Source organism: Abrus precatorius, unplaced genomic scaffold (genome assembly GCF_003935025.1).
Source record: "Abrus precatorius isolate BTA unplaced genomic scaffold, Abrus_2018 Scaffold6, whole genome shotgun sequence".
In the NCBI taxonomy this organism is placed as follows: domain Eukaryota; kingdom Viridiplantae; phylum Streptophyta; class Magnoliopsida; order Fabales; family Fabaceae; genus Abrus; species Abrus precatorius.
This window is the reverse complement of record NW_020874406.1, coordinates 2,225,167-2,234,561: the sequence shown is the minus strand read 5'-3', so window position 1 is coordinate 2,234,561 and position 9,395 is coordinate 2,225,167. Positions and strand designations below refer to the sequence as shown.

The 9,395-nt window shown below is 34.9% G+C and overlaps 1 non-coding gene across 1 annotated transcript; it reads right to left on the bottom strand.

Annotated features, from left to right (window-relative positions):
* Positions 1–365: 365 nt before the first annotated feature.
* Positions 366–470, bottom strand: LOC113870549. Its single transcript, XR_003505571.1, has one exon. It is a non-coding gene; the product is annotated as a small nucleolar RNA R71 (small nucleolar RNA).
* Positions 471–9,395: the final 8,925 nt, after the last annotated feature.

The window sequence follows — 9,395 nt, the reverse complement described above, 5'->3', positions numbered from 1 at the left end:
CCTAGGATGAGAACACTAGGAGACTGCAATTCCAAACATGCAGGCTACAATTCTTCAATAGTTAGGCCAACTATTCAAGCTAATCACTTTGAAATTAAACCAGCAACATTTCGTGCAACAGGACTAATTTTTTGGTGGAATTTCTGATGATCTTGATCTGCATATTTCAAATTTTTTGCAGTTATGTGATACTATAAGAATGAATGGAGTAAGTAACGATGCCATAAGACTGAGATTATTTCCATTTTCTCTGAGAAGACAAGGCTAAATGCTGGTTACAAGCACAACCACAAGGAAGTATTACCACCTGGACAGAGCTTGTGAACAAATTCTTAACCAAGTACTTCCCTCCATCCAAAGCTGCCAAACTGAGAGGAGAAATTACATCTTTCATGTAGCAGGAAGGAGACATTATATGAAACCTGGGAAAGGTATAAGGAACTATTGAGAAGGTGTCCACATCACTGTATTCCATATTGGATGCAGTTGGAGACTTTCTATAAAGGGATGAATGCAACAACAAGAACCATGGTTGATGCTGCTGTAGGAGGCTCTTTAAACATGAAATCTTTAAAAGAAGCTCAGAGAATCATTGAGATGATGACATCATTAATGTACCAGAATTCAAACTCAAGAAATGCAGGGAGAAGTACTGGATATGAAGCCAAGATTTTAGAAACTTTTCTTGCACAGAATCAGTTGCAAAACCAAATGTTTTCAGAACAAATAGCTGCCTTGACTCAACAAATCAACAATCTATAATATGGAAGTGTGGGAATAAATCAACTAAGCTGTGATTTTTGTGGAGGGAATCATGCCAATGGTGCATGTGATGCATCTACAAGTGAACCACAAGAGCAAGTGAATTACATAGGAAATTTTCAGAGACAACAACCTTTATTCCCACCTAGATTTCAATTCTCAAATAATAGAAATCAGCAGTATTCTAGTTGGAATAATCAATATTCTGCTGCCAAGAATTCTAACTCTACTTTACCTTTTTCTAATGCAGGTCCAACAGCACAACAACCTTACTTTCAAAGGAATCCAGCTACTCAATCTCAAGGAAATCAAAAGTTTTCTAAGCCTATGACTGAAAGGTTGACTGAGATGGAGGAAACTATGTTGCAGTTCATGAAAGTAACCCAAACAAGTTTCAAGAATCAAGAGGCTTCCATTAAGAAGTTGGAAATACAAATTGGACAGCTAGCTGAACAACTGTCCAGCAGAGATGAAGGAAGATTTCCAAGCAACATAGTAATAAATCCAAAAGAGACTCACTTGGTTTGCTGATATTGCAAATTTTAAGGCCACTCAACTCATTCCAAAAAGACTCACTTGGCAACAAAAGAAGAAATTCTTATATGACAACAAATTTTATGTGTAGGAAGACCCTTATTTGTTCAAGATTGGGGTGGATGGTCTACTTAGGAGGGGTATCCCACAAAGTGAGCAAGCTGAGATATTATGGCATTGCCACAATTCAGACTATGGAGGCCATCATAGAAGTTCAAGAACTGCTGCAAAAGTCTTGCAAGTAGGATTTTTCTGGCCTACACTCTTCAAAGATGTCAAGAAATATGTTAAAAGCTGTGAGAAATGTCAAAGGACAGGTAACATCTCTAGGAAGTATGAGCTACCATTAACAAAAATTTTAGAAGTGGAGTTATTTGATGTATGGAGAATTGACTTCATGGGACCTTTTCCCACATCTTTTGCTCATGAATATATTCTAGTGGCAGTTGATTACGTTTCTAAGTGGGTGGAAGCCATTCCAACAAGAACAAATGATGCCAAGGTAGTAATATCTTTTATAAGAAGGAACATCTTTGTAAGGTTTGGAGTGCCCACATTTTAATCAGTGATAAAGGTGCACATTTTTGCAACAAATACCTTAAGTCTGTACTAATGAAGTGTGGTATGAAGCACAACGTTGCTACTCCATATCATCCACAAACAAGTGGACAAGTCAAAGTATCAAACAGAGAAATCAAGCAGATTTTGGAAAAAGTAATGAATAATTCAAGGAAAGATTGGTCAAAGAAGTTAAATGACTCTCTATGGGCATATAGGAGTGCCTTTAAGACTTCAATTGGTATGTCACCTTACCAATTAGTCTTTAGAAAGGCATGTCACTTACCTTTGGAGCTAGAACATAAGGCTTATTAGACCACTAAATGGCTAAACTTTGATTTACCAAGTGCTGGGAAGAAAAGAGTTTTACAGCTACATGAATTGGAAGAGTTTAGACAACAAGCCTATGAAAATGCAAAGTTGTTCAAGGAAAGAACTAAGAGAATTCATGATAAGTTCATTCTGAAAAGAGAGTTTGAACTTGACAGCAAGTGTTACTATTTAATTCTAGACTAAAACTATTTCCTGGGAAACTTAGATCAAGGTGGTCTGGACCTTGTCTGATAAAAGAAACATCTCCCTTTGGAGCAATCCTAATTGAGGATCAAAAGATAGGGAGAGAATTCAAGGTTAATGGCCAAAGGTTGAAGGTTTATCATGGAAAGGAATTTGCAAGGAACATCTCATATGTCAAACTGGTTTCTCTTGAGTGAGAAACATTTAACCTCAAGCTAGTGATGTTTGAAAGAGCGCTTTGTGAGAGGCAACTCACATTTTTGACCCATTTTGAATTTTCATTATTCATGTTATTCAATTTTTGCAATTTCATCTTTATGATTATGCTGCATCTGTATTTTGGGGTGAATTTGATATATGAATTGAGATTTGATGTTGTGAGTGTGTATGGAAAGGATTAGAATTGAATAAGTGAGCTATTTGAGGTTTTAGAGATCTTTGATTGATGAAAGAAGTCACTCTTTTTCAAGAAAGGAACCACGTAGAGACTGCATTTTGATGTTCCCCTCTGGAACAATCATTTTTGCTGATAAAAGTGATCACGCAGAGGCATGAAGGACAACACACTCCTCTGGAACAATCACTTTTACTGATAAAAGTGATCACACAGAGGCTGACTGGAAAATACACTCTTCTGGATCATTCACTCTTGCTGATAAGAGTAACCACACAGAAGTCTGAAGGAGACACCCCTCTCTGGAACGCTCACTTTTTCTGAAAAAAGTGACCACGCACAGGTATGTATGAAAGATCCTTTGTGCGTTCTTCCTTTCATTGACAAAAATGATCACTTTCAGGAAATAAGCTTGCGCGTTGTCACTTTGCCCAGCAATGGTGACAACGCGCATTTCAATTAAAACTCAACCTCTCTGGAACGCTCACTTTGTTTAAAAATAGTAACCACGCCGGATGCTTTTAATTTTATAACGTTCACTTTTCATTTTTAAAGTGGTCACGTGCACACACGTGGCTATAAATACTGCCTAAAGTGAACATGCACACACTCTCATCCCTAACAAAATCACATTTCTCTTTGAGCACTCTCTGATTTTCACCCTCTATATGTGTCAACCCAGAAGCAATTTCTCTTTCCACACATTTCTGCATCCCCCTTCCAGGTACATTTCTCTTTATTTCTACAAAACTGTGGTTAGGGTTCTGTGTATTTGAAAGTTTTGGGAAATGTCGAATAGGGCGAATGGGACAATATTCTGAGTTATTTGATTCAACAATAGAACTACAAGATTATGTGACTAGGTTTTCACTGTAGTTTATGCTTTTAGTGGAAGATTCGAACTTGCATTATGACATTTATCTGAATAAATTTCTGCAGAATTTGAGTTGACCTAAAAAGACTTCAGTGAAAATGAATTGAAATTGTTGAATGTGATTATTTGAAATTATCTGCTGCTTTGTAATATGATTGAATGTTTGAAAAATGTCATGGTAATTGGTTCTGCATTATTCTGATGACACATATTTTTGTTGAAAATGAGTGAAGTGAGAAGCTGTGTTGAAAATTAGTTGAAACCTGAAAGTATCCCTTTGCGTTACCCTGTTTTTCTATGAGAGTATGCACTCTGAACTTACAAATTAGGGATATAAATTAAAAATCTCTCAATTTGATTGCTAAGTGTTGTGCATTCGTACTTTTGCATCTGTGCATCTGTACTTTTGCATCTGTGTATTGCATTATCCTGACAGTAAACTGCAATTTAACTTGTTTAAAATCAATTTTTCTTCATAGCAGCAATTTGTACTTTTACATATGTGCATTGTAATTTTAACTTGTTAAATTGATTCTCCATTCCAGCAATCTGAAAATGGCAAAAACATCCTCTTTAGAAGTGTGACAATTAATTGAATCATTCTTCGGTTTCATAGATGGATTTTGATATCTTGTGTGTTAGACTATATGTGATAGAACATATACCTCATAAGGTTTTGAGCCATATAGATGACAATATCATGTCATTTTACTTTCCTTTATTGTGTGATTGCACTCATGGTTGTTTGGCAGTAGAACTTACCTTGAGCCTTTTTGATACTATATCTCCATATGCTTGCATTAACATGATATATGCATCATTTCTTTCTTGCAAACTACTAAGCAAAAAACCAACATTGCATTATTTCCATTGTTTAAGCTCCCTTAAGCCTAATTGTCTTATTTCTTGTGATCTTAGGTCATTTCAAGCCAAAGGTGTAAAACAATAAAATGACCCAACCTTAGAAGATACAAGAAATTTGTAATTGTTTTTGGAATGATCATAGAAATAAGTGTGGGGGAGATTACTTTAGAAATTGTAAGAGAAAAGAAAAATCAGCTACTCAAAAAAGAAAAGAAAAGAGGAGAAACAAAGAAAAAGAAAAAGAAAAAGTAAGCAATAAAAAGATAAATAAGCATTGGATGGCTAGTAAAAGTAAAAGAGGATTGTGTTTGGATTATATTACATTCTATCTTTGTTTAGGGGATTTACTTTCATGGTTACTTTCTTTGGATTCATTCTCCATTGTTCTTTTATCCTCTTTAGTTTTAGCTTAATTACCTTTGTAATTTTTTCCACCTTCACCCTACCCCCTTTATAACCTAGCAAAGTCCTCTTGATTTTTGTGTGTATATGTGAATTCTAGTGGAGAAGTAGGCAATGGGCAAGCTTATGGTTGATCATGCTTCATGTTGTGTATTTTGAGTGATACACTTTACGTTATATACTTGAGTGATTGCGAGTATGTTTTGTGAGGATTCTATTTCTTATGGTTCATTTACTTGGTTTGATAAGTTCATTTGTAAATTTGGAGTGTAAGGATTGATTTCCATTTTAACTATGATATTTGAAGTTGATAGACTTTGTACATAGCTTAATTTGTTTTTGGTCTCTATGGTTTGATTTTGTGATTTGCCTCGGAGGGCAAAGTCTTAAGTGTGGGAAAATTTGATGTAACATATTAGATTTATATTTACAGTTTTATTTTGATTTATAAATACTTTTAATATGCTTTTTTTTTTTTTATAGTTTTTACCATTTTTTACTTATTGGAATAAATTGGACCTATTACAAATAAATGCTTTAATTTTGTATTTTTCGGTAATTCTGACCTATGACTACTCTTTTGGCCATAACCTTTTCTACAAATATTGTTTTCGGCTCATTCTAGTTGCATTGGATTCTACACATCAAAGGATTCAAAATGCATATTTCGATCGCTGGATTTGAAGTTGTTTTTGATGTTTTATGAATTTTAGAAGTTGAGACAAATTTGCTGAATATTTTTGTGAGATTGCATTTGGACCCTTATTATTTAATAATTGCATTTGAACTTTTAGATATTATTGAGGCTCAAATTTTGGTCAATTAGTTTACCCTAATCAGAACCTATAAATAAACTAATGAGATTTTTAATTAGGGTGTGCACAACCGCGCATGCAATTAAACACTTTAAGATTTTGAGACTTGACTTAAATAAGAATCCTTGTTTTTACTTTTTCTCAAACTCTCTTGTTCTTTTCTCATTCTTGTGTGGGTTAAGCATTTCGATGGAAGGCTAAACCTCTTGTTCAATCAGTGGAATCCAAATGCTGCAAGTCTGACTTGAGTTATGCGTTAAATCGCTCTGAGTTCATTCTTTTTTGTCTCTAATCTCAGAATTGTATATTGTGATCGTGATTGACTTTTCTGTTGTTAGAATTCAAATTAGGACTTGATTGATGCTCTGATTTGATAATTAATATGGATTAGGTTAAATGATTATTTAATTTAATTCGTAACTCTATTCAATTAGGTTATTCGATTGAATTAATAATTGAATTGAGTGATTGTTCAAACGTGGATTTAAATCTTTAGATACTATGATAGCCAAAATTACACACAATTGGTATTCTGCGGAATCATATTTCTTAATTTATTTTTACTTACTTTAATTTTGTCCGTAATTTAATTTGATTAATTACAATTTTTGAAACTCCAAAAACCTTATTTACATTTTTTAAAAGAAAACCTAAAATTGAATTTGATTGAGAATGCGTCTCCGTGAATAGACTTAGGTTTGACTCTATGCTACAAAATCTTTAGAAAACTTAGTTGTTTTGATAGTGACTCGACATCGTCTTGCAAGCTTGGTGAATAGACTTTGTGTGAATTTTGAGGCATGGCTTGATTTTTTTACCTTGATGAAATATTGGGAAAATTTTGAATTTGCTTGCGTGTGATACATTGGAAAAGTGTGTATGATGTGAACTAGAAAACTATTTATTCTTAGTTTTTGCCCTTAGAAAACTGTGAGGGAACATGCTAAGGTTCTATGTTGCTAATTTTGAAACATGATGTGATGCATGGTTGGAAAAATTGTAAGTTACTTGCTGTTTGCTATGAATGTGCCATAAAATCACTATCTAGCTAGAATCTCATGCATCATTCCCATTTTAAGACTTGATAATCTATGATAATGTGCAGCTACTTTGATTCTAAGACTCTATGAACTTGATGATTTAGTGCCCTTGGGGCTGTTTGAACGAAAATGGACTATGACTAAGTGTTAACTTTATGAAACTTTACGATCTATCTAGATTGTGAGAATTGAGTATGTAGAAATAAAAATCAGCATGTGTCCTATGAGGAAAGGAGAGAAAAATCGAGAGTTAAGAGCAAGTGAAAGGAAGTTAGATTAGAACTAATCATCAAGAGTGAGGTGATGTTTTAAAATAAATAATTAGTGATTATGTGGAGTGGATTGGTTAATTTGATCTTGAAACCGTGAGATTAAAAGAGGATTTAGAAGGGGTCTAAGTTTGATTAAATTCCCTTGATGAAGAATGAAAAACTGAGAGGTAATCATCATGTGAGCTTGGGAACTAATTACTCACTTGATAGTTTAGAATAGGTTAGAGGATGATGTAAAAGGCAGGTTGATTAAGATGAATTTGGACTGAAGGATCATGTGAATTGAGTTTGTTGAGTGAAAGGACTAGACTTACAATATGAAAGAAAAAAAGTGAATAAAAAAGAAGGATATAAACAATGATGAGTTGTATGAATTGATTGAGCTATGATCTAGACTACTAAAATGGTGCACTAAAATTTCCTTGAGTATGAACTATGGATCTACGAAACTATGAAACTACTAAATGAAACTCATGGGATCTATCCATGCTACTAAACAAAACTTATGGAATCTATCCATGCTACTAAATGAAACTTATGGAATCTATCCATGCCACTAAATGAAACTCATGGAATCTATCCATGCCATTGAATGAAATCCATGGAATCTGTCCATACTGCTGAGCTTGTGATGGCTTATGGCTCTATTCTCTATTCTATGGTGCTAAGCCTTATGATGGCTTCTGGCCCTCATCTTACTGTGCTATAGCCTCCAAGCAGCTAAATGAAATGAGAAAACTATCAAAGAAAACTAAAAAAATGCTATATCATACATCATACTATTTCCTGAACAACTTGATAGCATTACGGAGGCACAACTGTAAGTATTAGAGGTTTGGTCTCGAGTAGACCTGTCGGTTGGTGTATTTATGTGTATTCATTATTCCAATTGAATTATGCTATGTATGCTTAAAGTGTATGAATTACTCATATGTTGGAAGGTGACTATAAAAGTTGTATGATTGTCGGGTAATGAGCAGTATATTCTTGAATGCTATATTATGATGTTGTCAAGTGTGATATGAGTAATTCATTTGAGAGAGAGATTGAGAGTTCTGAGTGCAGGGTGTCTCGCTCAAGCGAGGGTAGTCTCGCTCAAACGAGGAGTTGTTGTGCAGAATTATACATTCTAGAGTGTTCTCGCTCAAACGATATCAATTTCGCTCAAGCGAGAGCAAATAAGATCACCTCAGTTGTCCCCTCGCCTAGGCGAGAAGGGATCTCACTCAGGCAAGAGGTGACCTTGCTCAAGCACAAGATGCTCGCTCAAGCGAGGAGTCACAGGATTAATGGGTAACTCTATGGACCCAATCTTGTCCAGGCGAGATGCAGCTCGCTCAAGCGAGGTGTTCGTCGCTTAAGCGAGAATAGTAGAAATCTGAGAGGTTCCACTATCTGGTTTTCTCGCCTAGGTGAGGGTGATGTTGCCCGGGCGAGAGCAAATCTCGCTCAAGTGAGGATTAGTTCGCTTAAGCGAGAGCGTGCAGACTGAAGGGGTATTTAAGGGGTTTTAGCGCCCATAAATTTCATTTTCTCACCAAACAACTCTTTTTTCTTGTTTTTTCTCTGTTCTCTCACCATTTTACCTTAGAGAGAGCTTCTCAAAGTCGAATTCGTTCTCGATCAAAGTGAGATCATTTATCTTAGCAAGATTGATAGTCATATTTTAGTACATCTTTCTCTCCATGTTTTTGGTTTAATTGTGCTTCATTAGTGCATTATTTTGATGTGTTAGTTTAGATTTGTGTTAGTAAGTAATTTAGGACTTAAATATAAATCTTTCTTAATTCCCGTTATAATTTCTTATTTTGATACAGTTTCTTGCAAAGACCATATCTGAAGCTACACTACTCAGAATTGGACAAACTTGGTGTCCCTGGAAAGATAAGACATAGATCTACAACTTCTCTGTTGAGAGAAAAGCCCAGTTCGAGCATCTTCAAGTCTAAAATTGCGTCACAATGTTGCGGCCCTGCACTAAAATTTTCAGAATTTGATTGTATTGTTGATTTTACTTAGTTAGGGAGTTGGGTCTTAATTAAGCCTAATTATTATGTCTTTTACTTAGTTAGGTGTTTAGGAAACTCATTAGGGAGTTGGGCCTTAATTAAGCCCAATTATTTTATCTTTAAATAGAGGTTATGACTCTATGTACGAATCCTTGTTTTTCTTTTCCCGCAATTTTTTTTAGAATTACAAGTCTTTATTTTAAATTCTTTCCTTTATTTTCGTCTCTCTACCTTCCATCTTATCATATTTTCTGGTTTTGGCCGAAGCAAACATGATCATGAAGCAAGGCTAATCCATCAATCGGTTCAGGGTTTCAAGAACAACATTGCGTTTGAGTTTCGGGTTAGGTTCTAT